Source organism: Pseudorca crassidens, chromosome 19 (assembly GCF_039906515.1).
Source record: "Pseudorca crassidens isolate mPseCra1 chromosome 19, mPseCra1.hap1, whole genome shotgun sequence".
Lineage (NCBI taxonomy): Eukaryota > Metazoa > Chordata > Mammalia > Artiodactyla > Delphinidae > Pseudorca > Pseudorca crassidens.
The window spans coordinates 25,170,587-25,192,934 of record NC_090314.1 but is presented as its reverse complement, the minus strand read 5'-3'; the positions used below and the strand labels follow the sequence as shown (position 1 = coordinate 25,192,934).

The 22,348-nt window shown below is 68.8% G+C and overlaps 12 non-coding genes across 12 annotated transcripts; all 12 read right to left on the bottom strand.

The window, feature by feature from the left end:
- Positions 1-1,730: 1,730 nt before the first annotated feature.
- On the bottom strand, positions 1,731-1,849 carry LOC137213404 (5S ribosomal RNA). Its single transcript, XR_010938043.1, has one exon. It is a non-coding gene; the product is annotated as a 5S ribosomal RNA (ribosomal RNA).
- Positions 1,850-2,787: 938 nt separating this feature from the next.
- On the bottom strand, positions 2,788-2,906 carry LOC137213403 (5S ribosomal RNA). Its single transcript, XR_010938042.1, has one exon. It is a non-coding gene; the product is annotated as a 5S ribosomal RNA (ribosomal RNA).
- A 2,700-nt stretch (positions 2,907-5,606) lies between these two features.
- LOC137213402 (5S ribosomal RNA) lies at positions 5,607-5,725 on the bottom strand. The gene has a single exon (XR_010938041.1). It is a non-coding gene; the product is annotated as a 5S ribosomal RNA (ribosomal RNA).
- A 937-nt stretch (positions 5,726-6,662) lies between these two features.
- LOC137213645 (5S ribosomal RNA) lies at positions 6,663-6,781 on the bottom strand. The gene has a single exon (XR_010938279.1). It is a non-coding gene; the product is annotated as a 5S ribosomal RNA (ribosomal RNA).
- Positions 6,782-9,481: 2,700 nt separating this feature from the next.
- On the bottom strand, positions 9,482-9,600 carry LOC137213401 (5S ribosomal RNA). Its single transcript, XR_010938040.1, has one exon. It is a non-coding gene; the product is annotated as a 5S ribosomal RNA (ribosomal RNA).
- A 938-nt stretch (positions 9,601-10,538) lies between these two features.
- Positions 10,539-10,657, bottom strand: LOC137213399 (5S ribosomal RNA). The gene has a single exon (XR_010938038.1). It is a non-coding gene; the product is annotated as a 5S ribosomal RNA (ribosomal RNA).
- Positions 10,658-13,357: 2,700 nt separating this feature from the next.
- On the bottom strand, positions 13,358-13,476 carry LOC137213398 (5S ribosomal RNA). The gene has a single exon (XR_010938037.1). It is a non-coding gene; the product is annotated as a 5S ribosomal RNA (ribosomal RNA).
- A 938-nt stretch (positions 13,477-14,414) lies between these two features.
- On the bottom strand, positions 14,415-14,533 carry LOC137213397 (5S ribosomal RNA). Its single transcript, XR_010938036.1, has one exon. It is a non-coding gene; the product is annotated as a 5S ribosomal RNA (ribosomal RNA).
- Positions 14,534-17,233: 2,700 nt separating this feature from the next.
- LOC137213396 (5S ribosomal RNA) lies at positions 17,234-17,352 on the bottom strand. Its single transcript, XR_010938035.1, has one exon. It is a non-coding gene; the product is annotated as a 5S ribosomal RNA (ribosomal RNA).
- Positions 17,353-18,290: 938 nt separating this feature from the next.
- Positions 18,291-18,409, bottom strand: LOC137213395 (5S ribosomal RNA). The gene has a single exon (XR_010938034.1). It is a non-coding gene; the product is annotated as a 5S ribosomal RNA (ribosomal RNA).
- Positions 18,410-21,109: 2,700 nt separating this feature from the next.
- Positions 21,110-21,228, bottom strand: LOC137213394 (5S ribosomal RNA). The gene has a single exon (XR_010938033.1). It is a non-coding gene; the product is annotated as a 5S ribosomal RNA (ribosomal RNA).
- Positions 21,229-22,166: 938 nt separating this feature from the next.
- LOC137213393 (5S ribosomal RNA) lies at positions 22,167-22,285 on the bottom strand. Its single transcript, XR_010938032.1, has one exon. It is a non-coding gene; the product is annotated as a 5S ribosomal RNA (ribosomal RNA).
- Between the last annotated feature and the right edge of the window lie 63 nt (positions 22,286-22,348).

Sequence of the window (22,348 nt, the reverse complement as noted above, 5' to 3'; positions counted from 1 at the left end):
GTACTGGCCGAGGCCTCGGACCAGCGGGCCCCGGCTCCCAGCTCAGCGCTGCTCCTCCGCCCCTCTGACCTCCTGCCCGACGTCCAGGCTACCGAGCACCCTCCACCCCCGCCCACCTTCATGCCACTCAGCCGGAACCCGGGAGGCAATGCCAACTACCAGGTGTATGACAGTCTGGTGCTGAAGCGGCAACCGCAGGAGGGCCAAGCGTGGGCCAACTCGCTGCTACCTTCCACCTCGGCCTCCAGGCCCTCTCTGCACGGGAGCCAGACTGGGAAAATGAACTTACCAGCAGCAAATGGGGGCAGGGGCAGGGGGCGGCAGGGCATGGAGAGAGGAATAAAGAGCGCCAGAGTCCAGGAAACATTGGTGGTCTGTGGCTTGGAAGTGCCACTCCTTCTGCCAGCCTGGGTCCCTGCGCTTGGCTTCCTGCAATAAGAAGCCAGTGTCCCCTTCTTGGCCTGAGGGTCCCTTTGGTTTAGTGGCCACAGTTGTGCCAGCAGGCCCCTCCTGGTCCTATACCATGCACTAAGTACATCTGCAGCTGCAGACTCCAAACCCCTGGTCTCTGGGCACCTCCTCTGTGTCTCAGCTGTCCCTGTCCACAGAGAGCCTCATACAAGAAGTTGCTTCCAAACTGGGAGGTTCCACATCTGGGCAGGTCCAGCTCCAGGCCCAGTGAAGGGCATGAAGAAGGCTGAGGCTCTGGACTCCAGCCAGGCCTTCAGCAGGCCTCTGAGGCCAAGGTCTTCCTAGTCTCAAGAGGGGCCAAGAGACGCAATGTGTCATTTGAACAAGTGAGTCAGCGGGCGGTGAGCGAATGAATGACCGCTCGAGGGGATGTATGCCGGCCACCGGGCCCTGTTTGACTGTCCAGGCTCAGCTTACCTGACCCTGGTTACCAGGGAATGCCACTCTGGGCCCTCCTTTTCATCCCCCTCCCTCACTGTGACCTCACCACCTGCCCCATTATGACCCAGTCTGGCTCCCAGTTAAAACTGGAGGGCAGAGGGCCCAGGCAGTCCTGGGACCAACGGCCATGGGTGAGCGAAACTACTACCGAGCCGAGCCGTTCACTGGCCCCATCCCCAGGAAATGCCAGGAGCAAGGATACTCAATTCTTCTGATCCCGGTCAGCTTCATCTTGCTCAACGTGGGGATCAACATGGTGACTATGGTCAGGGCAGGATCTGTGCAGCGCGGTTGGGGGAGCCCTGGGGTCTTGAAGGGGCTGAGGTGGGAGGGCTGCTGGGGTGTGACCGGACAAGGGTTGGATTTCAGGGCTCACCCTGCTCCCGGCCTCCCCCCTCCCCTTCTTCCCTCAACTCTGGAGGCATCTGAAGAGATTCTTGAGGGCACTTTTCAATCGTATTTTCCACAAAGGTGAGTGGGCGCCGGCGTGGGTTCAGGGGATGTGGGCCTGTCCCCTTTCTTCTATCCCTGCCTTGATTCTCAGCCCCTCAGGAACCCAGGCCCTGACCCATCTCGCCTTTCCCCACAGACAAGCAAGCCAGCTGTGTAGGCACCCATCGCATGTGCATGCGCTGCTCCGTGGATCCCAAGAACCTGTGCTCAAGAGTTTCTTCCCACTTCTGCCATCGCCCAAGCTTCCTGCTCGGGCAGGTAAACCACCTTGCCTACTGCCTGCAGCGGGGCTCGGCGGGGGCGGAGCCGGCGGCCCCCCCGCCGCGGGCGAGTAAAGGAGAAGGCGGGCGGAGCGGGAGGCAAAAAGCCTACAGCACCCGGTATTCCCAGGCGGTCTCCCATCCAAGTACTAACCAGGCCCGACCCTGCTTAGCTTCCGAGATCAGACGAGATCGGGCGCGTTCAGGGTGGTATGGCCGTAGACGGGGGCGGGGGGCCGCGGGCGGCCTCTTGAGGCCCAGTTTCGCTGGCGCTGGCGCCTTAACGCCAGCCTGGCGGCCAGCCCGCCCCGGCAGGGCCCCCTCGCCCGCCCAGGCAGGGGGAACGGAGGTCTCGGGTATCGGGCGGCGGCGGAGGGTTTGGCGACCACCTCCCAGCCCAGGGCGGCCGTGACCCAGCAAACCCTTCGGCGCTTGGCGCCCCGCCCAAGATCCCGCACGTCGCTCACAGGGACGTGGCCCCGGAGGCTTCAGGGCCCGGGGCCCGCGGTCCCTTGGGCATCGGCCCTGCCCGCCCACGCGGCGCTAGGCGCAGCCCGGCCGCAGCCCGGGCCGGCCCTCCTGCCCGACAGCAGCCGGCCCGAAGCCACCGCGAGCCTCCATTGAGTCGCCACGGCCCCTCAGCCCCGGCAAGGCCACCCTTGCCCCCACACCCCCCGCCGAGCTCAGGACCCCGCCCCTGGTGGCCGGCAGGCCCGGGGAAGCGGCCCCTGCCCTCGATCCCGCTCCCGCACCCGGCCGCGTTGACACGCCAGAGGGGCGGGGTGGTGGTGGGGCGGGGCTTTTGTCGGAGGGAGCTGTGGAGGGACACACCGGCACACAGGTGGCGGCGCCGGGGCTGGGCGCCGGTGGGGGCGGCCAGGTGCAGGTCGAGGGGCTCGCGGGCCGAAAGGACGGCAACTGGGCCCGCGGCGGAGTCTGGGTCCGGGCCAGCCACCCCGGGAGCGTCTGGGGTGCGGCTGCCTTCCAGGGCCGCCTTCTGGCCGCCTGGCCGGCCGGGCCGGCGGGGACCGCCCCCGCCGGCGCGCGCCATGGTGGGAGGGGCCTGAGGAGGTGGGGCCTGCAGCGCGGCCCGGCGGGGGCGGAGCCGGCGGCCCCCGCCGCGGGCGAGTAAAGGAGAAGGCGGGCGCAGCGGGAGGCAAAAAGCCTACAGCACCCGGTATTCCCAGGCGGTCTCCCATCCAAGTACTAACCAGGCCCGACCCTGCTTAGCTTCCGAGATCAGACGAGATCGGGCGCGTTCAGGGTGGTATGGCCGTAGACGGGGGCGGGGGGCCGCGGGCGGCCTCTTGAGGCCCAGTTTCGCTGGCGCTGGCGCCTTAACGCCAGCCTGGCGGCCGGCCCGCCCCGGCAGGGCCCCCTCGCCCGCCCAGGCAGGGGGAACGGAGGTCTCGGGTATCGGGCGGCGGCGGAGGGTTTGGCGACCACCTCCCAGCCCAGGGCGGCCCTGACCCAGCAAACCCTTCGGCGCTTGGCGCCCCGCCCAAGATCCCGCACGTCGCTCACAGGGACGTGGCCCCGGAGGCTTCAGGGCCCGGGGCCCGCGGTCCCTTGGGCATCGGCCCTGCCCGCCCACGCGGCGCTAGGCGCAGCCCGGCCGCAGCCCGGGCCGGCCCTCCTGCCCGACAGCAGCCGGCCCGAAGCCACCGCGAGCCTCCATTGAGTCGCCACGGCCCCTCAGCCCCGGCAAGGCCACCCTTGCCCCCACACCCCCCGCCGAGCTCAGGACCCCGCCCCTGGTGGCCGGCAGGCCCGGGGAAGCGGCCCCTGCCCTCGATCCCGCTCCCGCACCCAACCGCGGTGACACGCCAGAGGGGCGGGGTGGTGGTGGGGCGGGGCTTTTGTCGGAGGGAGCTGTGGAGGGACACACCGGCACACAGGTGGCGGCGCCGGGGCTGGGCGCCGGTGGGGGTGGCCAGGTGCAGGTCGAGGGGCTCGCGGGCCGAAAGGACGGCAACTGGGCCCGCGGCGGAGTCTGGGTCTGGAGGGCTCTGAGCCTCCGTCCGCTCTGGTGCCTCGGGTCTACCGGCCCGATGCCTGGTAGCGTGACACCCCACCGGCCCACAGACGTAGCCTCCCCAGCTGTGCTCACAGCGAGTCCAACCGCAGCCTGCATCCCTCCGCGGGACACTTGGATTACTCCCGCGATCCCCACGAGGTGCGGCACCCGGCGGCCGAATGGGCTGAGATCCTGCCCTTGCGGCGCCCTGTGGCCACCTCCGCCTCCCTCACGGTACTGGCCGAGGCCTCGGACCAGCGGGCCCCGGCTCCCAGCTCAGTGCTGCTCCTCCGCCCCTCTGACCTCCTGCCCGACGTCCAGGCTACCGAGCACCCTCCACCCCCGCCCACCTTCATGCCACTCAGCCGGAACCCGGGAGGCAATGCCAACTACCAGGTGTATGACAGTCTGGTGCTGAAGCGGCAACCGCAGGAGGGCCAAGCGTGGGCCAACTCGCTGCTACCTTCCACCTCGGCCTCCAGGCCCTCTCTGCACGGGAGCCAGACTGGGAAAATGAACTTACCAGCAGCAAATGGGGGCAGGGGCAGGGGGCGGCAGGGCATGGAGAGAGGAATAAAGAGCGCCAGAGTCCAGGAAACATTGGTGGTCTGTGGCTTGGAAGTGCCACTCCTTCTCCCAGCCTGGGTCCCTGCGCTTGGCTTCCTGCAATAAGAAGCCAGTGTCCCCTTCTTGGCCTGAGGGTCCCTTTGGTTTAGTGGCCACAGTTGTGCCAGCAGGCCCCTCCTGGTCCTATACCATGCACTAAGTACATCTGCAGCTGCAGACTCCAAACCCCTGGTCTCTGGGCACCTCCTCTGTGTCTCAGCTGTCCCTGTCCACAGAGAGCCTCATACAAGAAGTTGCTTCCAAACTGGGAGGTTCCACATCTGGGCAGGTCCAGCTCCAGGCCCAGTGAAGGGCATGAAGAAGGCTGAGGCTCTGGACTCCAGCCAGGCCTTCAGCAGGCCTCTGAGGCCAAGGTCTTCCTAGTCTCAAGAGGGGCCAAGAGACGCAATGTGTCATTTGAACAAGTGAGTCAGCGGGCGGTGAGCGAATGAATGACCGCTCGAGGGGATGTATGCCGGCCACCGGGCCCTGTTTGACTGTCCAGGCTCAGCTTACCTGACCCTGGTTACCAGGGAATGCCACTCTGGGCCCTCCTTTTCATCCCCCTCCCTCACTGTGACCTCACCACCTGCCCCATTATGACCCAGTCTGGCTCCCAGTTAAAACTGGAGGGCAGAGGGCCCAGGCAGTCCTGGGACCAACGGCCATGGGTGAGCGAAACTACTACCGAGCCGAGCCGTTCACTGGCCCCATCCCCAGGAAATGCCAGGAGCAAGGATACTCAATTCTTCTGATCCCGGTCAGCTTCATCTTGCTCAACGTGGGGATCAACATGGTGACTATGGTCAGGGCAGGATCTGTGCAGCGCGGTTGGGGGAGCCCTGGGGTCTTGAAGGGGCTGAGGTGGGAGGGCTGCTGGGGTGTGACCGGACAAGGGTTGGATTTCAGGGCTCACCCTGCTCCCGGCCTCCCCCCTCCCCTTCTTCCCTCAACTCTGGAGGCATCTGAAGAGATTCTTGAGGGCACTTTTCAATCGTATTTTCCACAAAGGTGAGTGGGCGCCGGCGTGGGTTCAGGGGATGTGGGCCTGTCCCCTTTCTTCTATCCCTGCCTTGATTCTCAGCCCCTCAGGAACCCAGGCCCTGACCCATCTCGCCTTTCCCCACAGACAAGCAAGCCAGCTGTGTAGGCACCCATCGCATGTGCATGCGCTGCTCCGTGGATCCCAAGAACCTGTGCTCAAGAGTTTCTTCCCACTTCTGCCATCGCCCAAGCTTCCTGCTCGGGCAGGTAAACCACCTTGCCTACTGCCTGCAGCGGGGCTCGGCGGGGGCGGAGCCGGCGGCCCCCCCGCCGCGGGCGAGTAAAGGAGAAGGCGGGCGGAGCGGGAGGCAAAAAGCCTACAGCACCCGGTATTCCCAGGCGGTCTCCCATCCAAGTACTAACCAGGCCCGACCCTGCTTAGCTTCCGAGATCAGACGAGATCGGGCGCGTTCAGGGTGGTATGGCCGTAGACGGGGGCGGGGGCCGACGGCTGCCTCTTGAGGACCAGTTTCGCTGGCGCTGGCGCCTTAACGCCAGCCTGGCGGCCGGCCCGCCCCGGCAGGGCCCCCTCGCCCGCCCAGGCAGGGGGAACGGAGGTCTCGGGTATCGGGCGGCGGCGGAGGGTTTGGCGACCACCTCCCAGCCCAGGGCGGCCCTGACCCAGCAAACCCTTCGGCGCTTGGCGCCCCGCCCAAGATCCCGCACGTCGCTCACAGGGACGTGGCCCCGGAGGCTTCAGGGCCCGGGGCCCGCGGTCCCTTGGGCATCGGCCCTGCCCGCCCACGCGGCGCTAGGCGCAGCCCGGCCGCAGCCCGGGCCGGCCCTCCTGCCCGACAGCAGCCGGCCCGAAGCCACCGCGAGCCTCCATTGAGTCGCCACGGCCCCTCAGCCCCGGCAAGGCCACCCTTGCCCCCACACCCCCCGCCGAGCTCAGGACCCCGCCCCTGGTGGCCGGCAGGCCCGGGGAAGCGGCCCCTGCCCTCGATCCCGCTCCCGCACCCGGCCGCGTTGACACGCCAGAGGGGCGGGGTGGTGGTGGGGCGGGGCTTTTGTCGGAGGGAGCTGTGGAGGGACACACCGGCACACAGGTGGCGGCGCCGGGGCTGGGCGCCGGTGGGGGCGGCCAGGTGCAGGTCGAGGGGCTCGCGGGCCGAAAGGACGGCAACTGGGCCCGCGGCGGAGTCTGGGTCCGGGCCAGCCACCCCGGGAGCGTCTGGGGTGCGGCTGCCTTCCAGGGCCGCCTTCTGGCCGCCTGGCCGGCCGGGCCGGCGGGGACCGCCCCCGCCGGCGCGCGCCATGGTGGGAGGGGCCTGAGGAGGTGGGGCCTGCAGCGCGGCCCGGCGGGGGCGGAGCCGGCGGCCCCCGCCGCGGGCGAGTAAAGGAGAAGGCGGGCGCAGCGGGAGGCAAAAAGCCTACAGCACCCGGTATTCCCAGGCGGTCTCCCATCCAAGTACTAACGAGGCCCGACCCTGCTTAGCTTCCGAGATCAGACGAGATCGGGCGCGTTCAGGGTGGTATGGCCGTAGACGGGGGCGGGGGGCCGCGGGCGGCCTCTTGAGGCCCAGTTTCGCTGGCGCTGGCGCCTTAACGCCAGCCTGGCGGCCGGCCCGCCCCGGCAGGGCCCCCTCGCCCGCCCAGGCAGGGGGAACGGAGGTCTCGGGTATCGGGCGGCGGCGGAGGGTTTGGCGACCACCTCCCAGCCCAGGGCGGCCCTGACCCAGCAAACCCTTCGGCGCTTGGCGCCCCGCCCAAGATCCCGCACGTCGCTCACAGGGACGTGGCCCCGGAGGCTTCAGGGCCCGGGGCCCGCGGTCCCTTGGGCATCGGCCCTGCCCGCCCACGCGGCGCTAGGCGCAGCCCGGCCGCAGCCCGGGCCGGCCCTCCTGCCCGACAGCAGCCGGCCCGAAGCCACCGCGAGCCTCCATTGAGTCGCCACGGCCCCTCAGCCCCGGCAAGGCCACCCTTGCCCCCACACCCCCCGCCGAGCTCAGGACCCCGCCCCTGGTGGCCGGCAGGCCCGGGGAAGCGGCCCCTGCCCTCGATCCCGCTCCCGCACCCAACCGCGGTGACACGCCAGAGGGGCGGGGTGGTGGTGGGGCGGGGCTTTTGTCGGAGGGAGCTGTGGAGGGACACACCGGCACACAGGTGGCGGCGCCGGGGCTGGGCGCCGGTGGGGGCGGCCAGGTGCAGGTCGAGGGGCTCGCGGGCCGAAAGGACGGCAACTGGGCCCGCGGCGGAGTCTGGGTCTGGAGGGCTCTGAGCCTCCGTCCGCTCTGGTGCCTCGGGTCTACCGGCCCGATGCCTGGTAGCGTGACACCCCACCGGCCCACAGACGTAGCCTCCCCAGCTGTGCTCACAGCGAGTCCAACCGCAGCCTGCATCCCTCCGCGGGACACTTGGATTACTCCCGCGATCCCCACGAGGTGCGGCACCCGGCGGCCGAATGGGCTGAGATCCTGCCCTTGCGGCGCCCTGTGGCCACCTCCGCCTCCCTCACGGTACTGGCCGAGGCCTCGGACCAGCGGGCCCCGGCTCCCAGCTCAGCGCTGCTCCTCCGCCCCTCTCACCTCCTGCCCGACGTCCAGGCTACCGAGCACCCTCCACCCCCGCCCACCTTCATGCCACTCAGCCGGAACCCGGGAGGCAATGCCAACTACCAGGTGTATGACAGTCTGGTGCTGAAGCGGCAACCGCAGGAGGGCCAAGCGTGGGCCAACTCGCTGCTACCTTCCACCTCGGCCTCCAGGCCCTCTCTGCACGGGAGCCAGACTGGGAAAATGAACTTACCAGCAGCAAATGGGGGCAGGGGCAGGGGGCGGCAGGGCATGGAGAGAGGAATAAAGAGCGCCAGAGTCCAGGAAACATTGGTGGTCTGTGGCTTGGAAGCGCCACTCCTTCTGCCAGCCTGGGTCCCTGCGCTTGGCTTCCTGCAATAAGAAGCCAGTGTCCCCTTCTTGGCCTGAGGGTCCCTTTGGTTTAGTGGCCACAGTTGTGCCAGCAGGCCCCTCCTGGTCCTATACCATGCACTAAGTACATCTGCAGCTGCAGACTCCAAACCCCTGGTCTCTGGGCACCTCCTCTGTGTCTCAGCTGTCCCTGTCCACAGAGAGCCTCATACAAGAAGTTGCTTCCAAACTGGGAGGTTCCACATCTGGGCAGGTCCAGCTCCAGGCCCAGTGAAGGGCATGAAGAAGGCTGAGGCTCTGGACTCCAGCCAGGCCTTCAGCAGGCCTCTGAGGCCAAGGTCTTCCTAGTCTCAAGAGGGGCCAAGAGACGCAATGTGTCATTTGAACAAGTGAGTCAGCGGGCGGTGAGCGAATGAATGACCGCTCGAGGGGATGTATGCCGGCCACCGGGCCCTGTTTGACTGTCCAGGCTCAGCTTACCTGACCCTGGTTACCAGGGAATGCCACTCTGGGCCCTCCTTTTCATCCCCCTCCCTCACTGTGACCTCACCACCTGCCCCATTATGACCCAGTCTGGCTCCCAGTTAAAACTGGAGGGCAGAGGGCCCAGGCAGTCCTGGGACCAACGGCCATGGGTGAGCGAAACTACTACCGAGCCGAGCCGTTCACTGGCCCCATCCCCAGGAAATGCCAGGAGCAAGGATACTCAATTCTTCTGATCCCGGTCAGCTTCATCTTGCTCAACGTGGGGATCAACATGGTGACTATGGTCAGGGCAGGATCTGTGCAGCGCGGTTGGGGGAGCCCTGGGGTCTTGAAGGGGCTGAGGTGGGAGGGCTGCTGGGGTGTGACCGGACAAGGGTTGGATTTCAGGGCTCACCCTGCTCCCGGCCTCCCCCCTCCCCTTCTTCCCTCAACTCTGGAGGCATCTGAAGAGATTCTTGAGGGCACTTTTCAATCGTATTTTCCACAAAGGTGAGTGGGCGCCGGCGTGGGTTCAGGGGATGTGGGCCTGTCCCCTTTCTTCTATCCCTGCCTTGATTCTCAGCCCCTCAGGAACCCAGGCCCTGACCCATCTCGCCTTTCCCCACAGACAAGCAAGCCAGCTGTGTAGGCACCCATCGCATGTGCATGCGCTGCTCCGTGGATCCCAAGAACCTGTGCTCAAGAGTTTCTTCCCACTTCTGCCATCGCCCAAGCTTCCTGCTCGGGCAGGTAAACCACCTTGCCTACTGCCTGCAGCGGGGCTCGGCGGGGGCGGAGCCGGCGGCCCCCCCGCCGCGGGCGAGTAAAGGAGAAGGCGGGCGGAGCGGGAGGCAAAAAGCCTACAGCACCCGGTATTCCCAGGCGGTCTCCCATCCAAGTACTAACCAGGCCCGACCCTGCTTAGCTTCCGAGATCAGACGAGATCGGGCGCGTTCAGGGTGGTATGGCCGTAGACGGGGGCGGGGGGCCGCGGGCGGCCTCTTGAGGCCCAGTTTCGCTGGCGCTGGCGCCTTAACGCCAGCCTGGCGGCCAGCCCGCCCCGGCAGGGCCCCCTCGCCCGCCCAGGCAGGGGGAACGGAGGTCTCGGGTATCGGGCGGCGGCGGAGGGTTTGGCGACCACCTCCCAGCCCAGGGCGGCCCTGACCCAGCAAACCCTTCGGCGCTTGGCGCCCCGCCCAAGATCCCGCACGTCGCTCACAGGGACGTGGCCCCGGAGGCTTCAGGGCCCGGGGCCCGCGGTCCCTTGGGCATCGGCCCTGCCCGCCCACGCGGCGCTAGGCGCAGCCCGGCCGCAGCCCGGGCCGGCCCTCCTGCCCGACAGCAGCCGGCCCGAAGCCACCGCGAGCCTCCATTGAGTCGCCACGGCCCCTCAGCCCCGGCAAGGCCACCCTTGCCCCCACACCCCCCGCCGAGCTCAGGACCCCGCCCCTGGTGGCCGGCAGGCCCGGGGAAGCGGCCCCTGCCCTCGATCCCGCTCCCGCACCCGGCCGCGTTGACACGCCAGAGGGGCGGGGTGGTGGTGGGGCGGGGCTTTTGTCGGAGGGAGCTGTGGAGGGACACACCGGCACACAGGTGGCGGCGCCGGGGCTGGGCGCCGGTGGGGGCGGCCAGGTGCAGGTCGAGGGGCTCGCGGGCCGAAAGGACGGCAACTGGGCCCGCGGCGGAGTCTGGGTCCGGGCCAGCCACCCCGGGAGCGTCTGGGGTGCGGCTGCCTTCCAGGGCCGCCTTCTGGCCGCCTGGCCGGCCGGGCCGGCGGGGACCGCCCCCGCCGGCGCGCGCCATGGTGGGAGGGGCCTGAGGAGGTGGGGCCTGCAGCGCGGCCCGGCGGGGGCGGAGCCGGCGGCCCCCGCCGCGGGCGAGTAAAGGAGAAGGCGGGCGCAGCGGGAGGCAAAAAGCCTACAGCACCCGGTATTCCCAGGCGGTCTCCCATCCAAGTACTAACCAGGCCCGACCCTGCTTAGCTTCCGAGATCAGACGAGATCGGGCGCGTTCAGGGTGGTATGGCCGTAGACGGGGGCGGGGGGCCGCGGGCGGCCTCTTGAGGCCCAGTTTCGCTGGCGCTGGCGCCTTAACGCCAGCCTGGCGGCCGGCCCGCCCCGGCAGGGCCCCCTCGCCCGCCCAGGCAGGGGGAACGGAGGTCTCGGGTATCGGGCGGCGGCGGAGGGTTTGGCGACCACCTCCCAGCCCAGGGCGGCCCTGACCCAGCAAACCCTTCGGCGCTTGGCGCCCCGCCCAAGATCCCGCACGTCGCTCACAGGGACGTGGCCCCGGAGGCTTCAGGGCCCGGGGCCCGCGGTCCCTTGGGCATCGGCCCTGCCCGCCCACGCGGCGCTAGGCGCAGCCCGGCCGCAGCCCGGGCCGGCCCTCCTGCCCGACAGCAGCCGGCCCGAAGCCACCGCGAGCCTCCATTGAGTCGCCACGGCCCCTCAGCCCCGGCAAGGCCACCCTTGCCCCCACACCCCCCGCCGAGCTCAGGACCCCGCCCCTGGTGGCCGGCAGGCCCGGGGAAGCGGCCCCTGCCCTCGATCCCGCTCCCGCACCCAACCGCGGTGACACGCCAGAGGGGCGGGGTGGTGGTGGGGCGGGGCTTTTGTCGGAGGGAGCTGTGGAGGGACACACCGGCACACAGGTGGCGGCGCCGGGGCTGGGCGCCGGTGGGGGCGGCCAGGTGCAGGTCGAGGGGCTCGCGGGCCGAAAGGACGGCAACTGGGCCCGCGGCGGAGTCTGGGTCTGGAGGGCTCTGAGCCTCCGTCCGCTCTGGTGCCTCGGGTCTACCGGCCCGATGCCTGGTAGCGTGACACCCCACCGGCCCACAGACGTAGCCTCCCCAGCTGTGCTCACAGCGAGTCCAACCGCAGCCTGCATCCCTCCGCGGGACACTTGGATTACTCCCGCGATCCCCACGAGGTGCGGCACCCGGCGGCCGAATGGGCTGAGATCCTGCCCTTGCGGCGCCCTGTGGCCACCTCCGCCTCCCTCACGGTACTGGCCGAGGCCTCGGACCAGCGGGCCCCGGCTCCCAGCTCAGTGCTGCTCCTCCGCCCCTCTGACCTCCTGCCCGACGTCCAGGCTACCGAGCACCCTCCACCCCCGCCCACCTTCATGCCACTCAGCCGGAACCCGGGAGGCAATGCCAACTACCAGGTGTATGACAGTCTGGTGCTGAAGCGGCAACCGCAGGAGGGCCAAGCGTGGGCCAACTCGCTGCTACCTTCCACCTCGGCCTCCAGGCCCTCTCTGCACGGGAGCCAGACTGGGAAAATGAACTTACCAGCAGCAAATGGGGGCAGGGGCAGGGGGCGGCAGGGCATGGAGAGAGGAATAAAGAGCGCCAGAGTCCAGGAAACATTGGTGGTCTGTGGCTTGGAAGTGCCACTCCTTCTCCCAGCCTGGGTCCCTGCGCTTGGCTTCCTGCAATAAGAAGCCAGTGTCCCCTTCTTGGCCTGAGGGTCCCTTTGGTTTAGTGGCCACAGTTGTGCCAGCAGGCCCCTCCTGGTCCTATACCATGCACTAAGTACATCTGCAGCTGCAGACTCCAAACCCCTGGTCTCTGGGCACCTCCTCTGTGTCTCAGCTGTCCCTGTCCACAGAGAGCCTCATACAAGAAGTTGCTTCCAAACTGGGAGGTTCCACATCTGGGCAGGTCCAGCTCCAGGCCCAGTGAAGGGCATGAAGAAGGCTGAGGCTCTGGACTCCAGCCAGGCCTTCAGCAGGCCTCTGAGGCCAAGGTCTTCCTAGTCTCAAGAGGGGCCAAGAGACGCAATGTGTCATTTGAACAAGTGAGTCAGCGGGCGGTGAGCGAATGAATGACCGCTCGAGGGGATGTATGCCGGCCACCGGGCCCTGTTTGACTGTCCAGGCTCAGCTTACCTGACCCTGGTTACCAGGGAATGCCACTCTGGGCCCTCCTTTTCATCCCCCTCCCTCACTGTGACCTCACCACCTGCCCCATTATGACCCAGTCTGGCTCCCAGTTAAAACTGGAGGGCAGAGGGCCCAGGCAGTCCTGGGACCAACGGCCATGGGTGAGCGAAACTACTACCGAGCCGAGCCGTTCACTGGCCCCATCCCCAGGAAATGCCAGGAGCAAGGATACTCAATTCTTCTGATCCCGGTCAGCTTCATCTTGCTCAAGGTGGGGATCAACATGGTGACTATGGTCAGGGCAGGATCTGTGCAGCGCGGTTGGGGGAGCCCTGGGGTCTTGAAGGGGCTGAGGTGGGAGGGCTGCTGGGGTGTGACCGGACAAGGGTTGGATTTCAGGGCTCACCCTGCTCCCGGCCTCCCCCCTCCCCTTCTTCCCTCAACTCTGGAGGCATCTGAAGAGATTCTTGAGGGCACTTTTCAATCGTATTTTCCACAAAGGTGAGTGGGCGCCGGCGTGGGTTCAGGGGATGTGGGCCTGTCCCCTTTCTTCTATCCCTGCCTTGATTCTCAGCCCCTCAGGAACCCAGGCCCTGACCCATCTCGCCTTTCCCCACAGACAAGCAAGCCAGCTGTGTAGGCACCCATCGCATGTGCATGCGCTGCTCCGTGGATCCCAAGAACCTGTGCTCAAGAGTTTCTTCCCACTTCTGCCATCGCCCAAGCTTCCTGCTCGGGCAGGTAAACCACCTTGCCTACTGCCTGCAGCGGGGCTCGGCGGGGGCGGAGCCGGCGGCCCCCCCGCCGCGGGCGAGTAAAGGAGAAGGCGGGCGGAGCGGGAGGCAAAAAGCCTACAGCACCCGGTATTCCCAGGCGGTCTCCCATCCAAGTACTAACCAGGCCCGACCCTGCTTAGCTTCCGAGATCAGACGAGATCGGGCGCGTTCAGGGTGGTATGGCCGTAGACGGGGGCGGGGGGCCGCGGGCGGCCTCTTGAGGCCCAGTTTCGCTGGCGCTGGCGCCTTAACGCCAGCCTGGCGGCCAGCCCGCCCCGGCAGGGCCCCCTCGCCCGCCCAGGCAGGGGGAACGGAGGTCTCGGGTATCGGGCGGCGGCGGAGGGTTTGGCGACCACCTCCCAGCCCAGGGCGGCCGTGACCCAGCAAACCCTTCGGCGCTTGGCGCCCCGCCCAAGATCCCGCACGTCGCTCACAGGGACGTGGCCCCGGAGGCTTCAGGGCCCGGGGCCCGCGGTCCCTTGGGCATCGGCCCTGCCCGCCCACGCGGCGCTAGGCGCAGCCCGGCCGCAGCCCGGGCCGGCCCTCCTGCCCGACAGCAGCCGGCCCGAAGCCACCGCGAGCCTCCATTGAGTCGCCACGGCCCCTCAGCCCCGGCAAGGCCACCCTTGCCCCCACACCCCCCGCCGAGCTCAGGACCCCGCCCCTGGTGGCCGGCAGGCCCGGGGAAGCGGCCCCTGCCCTCGATCCCGCTCCCGCACCCGGCCGCGTTGACACGCCAGAGGGGCGGGGTGGTGGTGGGGCGGGGCTTTTGTCGGAGGGAGCTGTGGAGGGACACACCGGCACACAGGTGGCGGCGCCGGGGCTGGGCGCCGGTGGGGGCGGCCAGGTGCAGGTCGAGGGGCTCGCGGGCCGAAAGGACGGCAACTGGGCCCGCGGCGGAGTCTGGGTCCGGGCCAGCCACCCCGGGAGCGTCTGGGGTGCGGCTGCCTTCCAGGGCCGCCTTCTGGCCGCCTGGCCGGCCGGGCCGGCGGGGAGCGCCCCCGCCGGCGCGCGCCATGGTGGGAGGGGCCTGAGGAGGTGGGGCCTGCAGCGCGGCCCGGCGGGGGCGGAGCCGGCGGCCCCCGCCGCGGGCGAGTAAAGGAGAAGGCGGGCGCAGCGGGAGGCAAAAAGCCTACAGCACCCGGTATTCCCAGGCGGTCTCCCATCCAAGTACTAACCAGGCCCGACCCTGCTTAGCTTCCGAGATCAGACGAGATCGGGCGCGTTCAGGGTGGTATGGCCGTAGACGGGGGCGGGGGGCCGCGGGCGGCCTCTTGAGGCCCAGTTTCGCTGGCGCTGGCGCCTTAACGCCAGCCTGGCGGCCGGCCCGCCCCGGCAGGGCCCCCTCGCCCGCCCAGGCAGGGGGAACGGAGGTCTCGGGTATCGGGCGGCGGCGGAGGGTTTGGCGACCACCTCCCAGCCCAGGGCGGCCCTGACCCAGCAAACCCTTCGGCGCTTGGCGCCCCGCCCAAGATCCCGCACGTCGCTCACAGGGACGTGGCCCCGGAGGCTTCAGGGCCCGGGGCCCGCGGTCCCTTGGGCATCGGCCCTGCCCGCCCACGCGGCGCTAGGCGCAGCCCGGCCGCAGCCCGGGCCGGCCCTCCTGCCCGACAGCAGCCGGCCCGAAGCCACCGCGAGCCTCCATTGAGTCGCCACGGCCCCTCAGCCCCGGCAAGGCCACCCTTGCCCCCACACCCCCCGCCGAGCTCAGGACCCCGCCCCTGGTGGCCGGCAGGCCCGGGGAAGCGGCCCCTGCCCTCGATCCCGCTCCCGCACCCAACCGCGGTGACACGCCAGAGGGGCGGGGTGGTGGTGGGGCGGGGCTTTTGTCGGAGGGAGCTGTGGAGGGACACACCGGCACACAGGTGGCGGCGCCGGGGCTGGGCGCCGGTGGGGGCGGCCAGGTGCAGGTCGAGGGGCTCGCGGGCCGAAAGGACGGCAACTGGGCCCGCGGCGGAGTCTGGGTCTGGAGGGCTCTGAGCCTCCGTCCGCTCTGGTGCCTCGGGTCTACCGGCCCGATGCCTGGTAGCGTGACACCCCACCGGCCCACAGACGTAGCCTCCCCAGCTGTGCTCACAGCGAGTCCAACCGCAGCCTGCATCCCTCCGCGGGACACTTGGATTACTCCCGCGATCCCCACGAGGTGCGGCACCCGGCGGCCGAATGGGCTGAGATCCTGCCCTTGCGGCGCCCTGTGGCCACCTCCGCCTCCCTCACGGTACTGGCCGAGGCCTCGGACCAGCGGGCCCCGGCTCCCAGCTCAGTGCTGCTCCTCCGCCCCTCTGACCTCCTGCCCGACGTCCAGGCTACCGAGCACCCTCCACCCCCGCCCACCTTCATGCCACTCAGCCGGAACCCGGGAGGCAATGCCAACTACCAGGTGTATGACAGTCTGGTGCTGAAGCGGCAACCGCAGGAGGGCCAAGCGTGGGCCAACTCGCTGCTACCTTCCACCTCGGCCTCCAGGCCCTCTCTGCACGGGAGCCAGACTGGGAAAATGAACTTACCAGCAGCAAATGGGGGCAGGGGCAGGGGGCGGCAGGGCATGGAGAGAGGAATAAAGAGCGCCAGAGTCCAGGAAACATTGGTGGTCTGTGGCTTGGAAGTGCCACTCCTTCTCCCAGCCTGGGTCCCTGCGCTTGGCTTCCTGCAATAAGAAGCCAGTGTCCCCTTCTTGGCCTGAGGGTCCCTTTGGTTTAGTGGCCACAGTTGTGCCAGCAGGCCCCTCCTGGTCCTATACCATGCACTAAGTACATCTGCAGCTGCAGACTCCAAACCCCTGGTCTCTGGGCACCTCCTCTGTGTCTCAGCTGTCCCTGTCCACAGAGAGCCTCATACAAGAAGTTGCTTCCAAACTGGGAGGTTCCACATCTGGGCAGGTCCAGCTCCAGGCCCAGTGAAGGGCATGAAGAAGGCTGAGGCTCTGGACTCCAGCCAGGCCTTCAGCAGGCCTCTGAGGCCAAGGTCTTCCTAGTCTCAAGAGGGGCCAAGAGACGCAATGTGTCATTTGAACAAGTGAGTCAGCGGGCGGTGAGCGAATGAATGACCGCTCGAGGGGATGTATGCCGGCCACCGGGCCCTGTTTGACTGTCCAGGCTCAGCTTACCTGACCCTGGTTACCAGGGAATGCCACTCTGGGCCCTCCTTTTCATCCCCCTCCCTCACTGTGACCTCACCACCTGCCCCATTATGACCCAGTCTGGCTCCCAGTTAAAACTGGAGGGCAGAGGGCCCAGGCAGTCCTGGGACCAACGGCCATGGGTGAGCGAAACTACTACCGAGCCGAGCCGTTCACTGGCCCCATCCCCAGGAAATGCCAGGAGCAAGGATACTCAATTCTTCTGATCCCGGTCAGCTTCATCTTGCTCAACGTGGGGATCAACATGGTGACTATGGTCAGGGCAGGATCTGTGCAGCGCGGTTGGGGGAGCCCTGGGGTCTTGAAGGGGCTGAGGTGGGAGGGCTGCTGGGGTGTGACCGGACAAGGGTTGGATTTCAGGGCTCACCCTGCTCCCGGCCTCCCCCCTCCCCTTCTTCCCTCAACTCTGGAGGCATCTGAAGAGATTCTTGAGGGCACTTTTCAATCGTATTTTCCACAAAGGTGAGTGGGCGCCGGCGTGGGTTCAGGGGATGTGGGCCTGTCCCCTTTCTTCTATCCCTGCCTTGATTCTCAGCCCCTCAGGAACCCAGGCCCTGACCCATCTCGCCTTTCCCCACAGACAAGCAAGCCAGCTGTGTAGGCACCCATCGCATGTGCATGCGCTGCTCCGTGGATCCCAAGAACCTGTGCTCAAGAGTTTCTTCCCACTTCTGCCATCGCCCAAGCTTCCTGCTCGGGCAGGTAAACCACCTTGCCTACTGCCTGCAGCGGGGCTCGGCGGGGGCGGAGCCGGCGGCCCCCCCGCCGCGGGCGAGTAAAGGAGAAGGCGGGCGGAGCGGGAGGCAAAAAGCCTACAGCACCCGGTATTCCCAGGCGGTCTCCCATCCAAGTACTAACCAGGCCCGACCCTGCTTAGCTTCCGAGATCAGACGAGATCGGGCGCGTTCAGGGTGGTATGGCCGTAGACGGGGGCGGGGGGCCGCGGGCGGCCTCTTGAGGCCCAGTTTCGCTGGCGCTGGCGCCTTAACGCCAGCCTGGCGGCCAGCCCGCCCCGGCAGGGCCCCCTCGCCCGCCCAGGCAGGGGGAACGGAGGTCTCGGGTATCGGGCGGCGGCGGAGGGTTTGGCGACCACCTCCCAGCCCAGGGCGGCCGTGACCCAGCAAACCCTTCGGCGCTTGGCGCCCCGCCCAAGATCCCGCACGTCGCTCACAGGGACGTGGCCCCGGAGGCTTCAGGGCCCGGGGCCCGCGGTCCCTTGGGCATCGGCCCTGCCCGCCCACGCGGCGCTAGGCGCAGCCCGGCCGCAGCCCGGGCCGGCCCTCCTGCCCGACAGCAGCCGGCCCGAAGCCACCGCGAGCCTCCATTGAGTCGCCACGGCCCCTCAGCCCCGGCAAGGCCACCCTTGCCCCCACACCCCCCGCCGAGCTCAGGACCCCGCCCCTGGTGGCCGGCAGGCCCGGGGAAGCGGCCCCTGCCCTCGATCCCGCTCCCGCACCCGGCCGCGTTGACACGCCAGAGGGGCGGGGTGGTGGTGGGGCGGGGCTTTTGTCGGAGGGAGCTGTGGAGGGACACACCGGCACACAGGTGGCGGCGCCGGGGCTGGGCGCCGGTGGGGGCGGCCAGGTGCAGGTCGAGGGGCTCGCGGGCCGAAAGGACGGCAACTGGGCCCGCGGCGGAGTCTGGGTCCGGGCCAGCCACCCCGGGAGCGTCTGGGGTGCGGCTGCCTTCCAGGGCCGCCTTCTGGCCGCCTGGCCGGCCGGGCCGGCGGGGACCGCCCCCGCCGGCGCGCGCCATGGTGGGAGGGGCCTGAGGAGGTGGGGCCTGCAGCGCGGCCCGGCGGGGGCGGAGCCGGCGGCCCCCGCCGCGGGCGAGTAAAGGAGAAGGCGGGCGCAGCGGGAGGCAAAAAGCCTACAGCACCCGGTATTCCCAGGCGGTCTCCCATCCAAGTACTAACCAGGCCCGACCCTGCTTAGCTTCCGAGATCAGACGAGATCGGGCGCGTTCAGGGTGGTATGGCCGTAGACGGGGGCGGGGGGCCGCGGGCGGCCTCTTGAGGCCCAGTTTCGCTGGCGCTGGCGCCTTAACGCCAGCCTGGCGGCCGGCCCGCCCCGGCAGGGCCCCCTCGCCCGCCCAGGCAGGGGGAACGGAGGTCTCGGGTATCGGGCGGCGGCGGAGGGTTTGGCGACCACCTCCCAGCCCAGGGCGGCCCTGACCCAGCAAACCCTTCGGCGCTTGGCGCCCCGCCCAAGATCCCGCACGTCGCTCACAGGGACGTGGCCCCGGAGGCTTCAGGGCCCGGGGCCCGCGGTCCCTTGGGCATCGGCCCTGCCCGCCCACGCGGCGCTAGGCGCAGCCCGGCCGCAGCCCGGGCCGGCCCTCCTGCCCGACAGCAGCCGGCCTGAAGCCACCGCGAGCCTCCATTGAGTCGCCACGGCCCCTCAGCCCCGGCAAGGCCACCCTTGCCCCCACACCCCCCGCCGAGCTCAGGACCCCGCCCCTGGTGGCCGGCAGGCCCGGGGAAGCGGCCCCTGCCCTCGATCCCGCTCCCGCACCCAACCGCGGTGACACGCCAGAGGGGCGGGGTGGTGGTGGGGCGGGGCTTTTGTCGGAGGGAGCTGTGGAGGGACACACCGGCACACAGGTGGCGGCGCCGGGGCTGGGCGCCGGTGGGGGCGGCCAGGTGCAGGTCGAGGGGCTCGCGGGCCGAAAGGACGGCAACTGGGCCCGCGGCGGAGTCTGGGTCTGGAGGGCTCTGAGCCTCCGTCCGCTCTGGTGCCTCGGGTCTACCGGCCCGATGCCTGGTAGCGTGACACCCCACCGGCCCACAGACGTAGCCTCCCCAGCTGTGCTCACAGCGAGTCCAACCGCAGCCTGCATCCCTCCGCGGGACACTTGGATTACTCCCGCGATCCCCACGAGGTGCGGCACCCGGCGGCCGAATGGGCTGAGATCCTGCCCTTGCGGCGCCCTGTGGCCACCTCCGCCTCCCTCACGGTACTGGCCGAGGCCTCGGACCAGCGGGCCCCGGCTCCCAGCTCAGTGCTGCTCCTCCGCCCCTCTGACCTCCTGCCCGACGTCCAGGCTACCGAGCACCCTCCACCCCCGCCCACCTTCATGCCACTCAGCCGGAACCCGGGAGGCAATGCCAACTACCAGGTGTATGACAGTCTGGTGCTGAAGCGGCAACCGCAGGAGGGCCAAGCGTGGGCCAACTCGCTGCTACCTTCCACCTCGGCCTCCAGGCCCTCTCTGCACGGGAGCCAGACTGGGAAAATGAACTTACCAGCAGCAAATGGGGGCAGGGGCAGGGGGCGGCAGGGCATGGAGAGAGGAATAAAGAGCGCCAGAGTCCAGGAAACATTGGTGGTCTGTGGCTTGGAAGTGCCACTCCTTCTCCCAGCCTGGGTCCCTGCGCTTGGCTTCCTGCAATAAGAAGCCAGTGTCCCCTTCTTGGCCTGAGGGTCCCTTTGGTTTAGTGGCCACAGTTGTGCCAGCAGGCCCCTCCTGGTCCTATACCATGCACTAAGTACATCTGCAGCTGCAGACTCCAAACCCCTGGTCTCTGGGCACCTCCTCTGTGTCTCAGCTGTCCCTGTCCACAGAGAGCCTCATACAAGAAGTTGCTTCCAAACTGGGAGGTTCCACATCTGGGCAGGTCCAGCTCCAGGCCCAGTGAAGGGCATGAAGAAGGCTGAGGCTCTGGACTCCAGCCAGGCCTTCAGCAGGCCTCTGAGGCCAAGGTCTTCCTAGTCTCAAGAGGGGCCAAGAGACGCAATGTGTCATTTGAACAAGTGAGTCAGCGGGCGGTGAGCGAATGAATGACCGCTCGAGGGGATGTATGCCGGCCACCGGGCCCTGTTTGACTGTCCAGGCTCAGCTTACCTGACCCTGGTTACCAGGGAATGCCACTCTGGGCCCTCCTTTTCATCCCCCTCCCTCACTGTGACCTCACCACCTGCCCCATTATGACCCAGTCTGGCTCCCAGTTAAAACTGGAGGGCAGAGGGCCCAGGCAGTCCTGGGACCAACGGCCATGGGTGAGCGAAACTACTACCGAGCCGAGCCGTTCACTGGCCCCATCCCCAGGAAATGCCAGGAGCAAGGATACTCAATTCTTCTGATCCCGGTCAGCTTCATCTTGCTCAACGTGGGGATCAACATGGTGACTATGGTCAGGGCAGGATCTGTGCAGCGCGGTTGGGGGAGCCCTGGGGTCTTGAAGGGGCTGAGGTGGGAGGGCTGCTGGGGTGTGACTGGACAAGGGTTGGATTTCAGGGCTCACCCTGCTCCCGGCCTCCCCCCTCCCCTTCTTCCCTCAACTCTGGAGGCATCTGAAGAGATTCTTGAGGGCACTTTTCAATCGTATTTTCCACAAAGGTGAGTGGGCGCCGGCGTGGGTTCAGGGGATGTGGGCCTGTCCCCTTTCTTCTATCCCTGCCTTGATTCTCAGCCCCTCAGGAACCCAGGCCCTGACCCATCTCGCCTTTCCCCACAGACAAGCAAGCCAGCTGTGTAGGCACCCATCGCATGTGCATGCGCTGCTCCGTGGATCCCAAGAACCTGTGCTCAAGAGTTTCTTCCCACTTCTGCCATCGCCCAAGCTTCCTGCTCGGGCAGGTAAACCACCTTGCCTACTGCCTGCAGCGGGGCTCGGCGGGGGCGGAGCCGGCGGCCCCCCCGCCGCGGGCGAGTAAAGGAGAAGGCGGGCGGAGCGGGAGGCAAAAAGCCTACAGCACCCGGTATTCCCAGGCGGTCTCCCATCCAAGTACTAACCAGGCCCGACCCTGCTTAGCTTCCGAGATCAGACGAGATCGGGCGCGTTCAGGGTGGTATGGCCGTAGACGGGGGCGGGGGGCCGCGGGCGGCCTCTTGAGGCCCAGTTTCGCTGGCGCTGGCGCCTTAACGCCAGCCTGGCGGCCAGCCCGCCCCGGCAGGGCCCCCTCGCCCGCCCAGGCAGGGGGAACGGAGGTCTCGGGTATCGGGCGGCGGCGGAGGGTTTGGCGACCACCTCCCAGCCCAGGGCGGCCGTGACCCAGCAAACCCTTCGGCGCTTGGCGCCCCGCCCAAGATCCCGCACGTCGCTCACAGGGACGTGGCCCCGGAGGCTTCAGGGCCCGGGGCCCGCGGTCCCTTGGGCATCGGCCCTGCCCGCCCACGCGGCGCTAGGCGCAGCCCGGCCGCAGCCCGGGCCGGCCCTCCTGCCCGACAGCAGCCGGCCCGAAGCCACCGCGAGCCTCCATTGAGTCGCCACGGCCCCTCAGCCCCGGCAAGGCCACCCTTGCCCCCACACCCCCCGCCGAGCTCAGGACCCCGCCCCTGGTGGCCGGCAGGCCCGGGGAAGCGGCCCCTGCCCTCGATCCCGCTCCCGCACCCGGCCGCGTTGACACGCCAGAGGGGCGGGGTGGTGGTGGGGCGGGGCTTTTGTCGGAGGGAGCTGTGGAGGGACACACCGGCACACAGGTGGCGGCGCCGGGGCTGGGCGCCGGTGGGGGCGGCCAGGTGCAGGTCGAGGGGCTCGCGGGCCGAAAGGACGGCAACTGGGCCCGCGGCGGAGTCTGGGTCCGGGCCAGCCACCCCGGGAGCGTCTGGGGTGCGGCTGCCTTCCAGGGCCGCCTTCTGGCCGCCTGGCCGGCCGGGCCGGCGGGGACCGCCCCCGCCGGCGCGCGCCATGGTGGGAGGGGCCTGAGGAGGTGGGGCCTGCAGCGCGGCCCGGCGGGGGCGGAGCCGGCGGCCCCCGCCGCGGGCGAGTAAAGGAGAAGGCGGGCGCAGCGGGAGGCAAAAAGCCTACAGCACCCGGTATTCCCAGGCGGTCTCCCATCCAAGTACTAACCAGGCCCGACCCTGCTTAGCTTCCGAGATCAGACGAGATCGGGCGCGTTCAGGGTGGTATGGCCGTAGACGGGGGCGGGGGGCCGCGGGCGGCCTCTTGAGGCCCAGTTTCGCTGGCGCTGGCGCCTTAACGC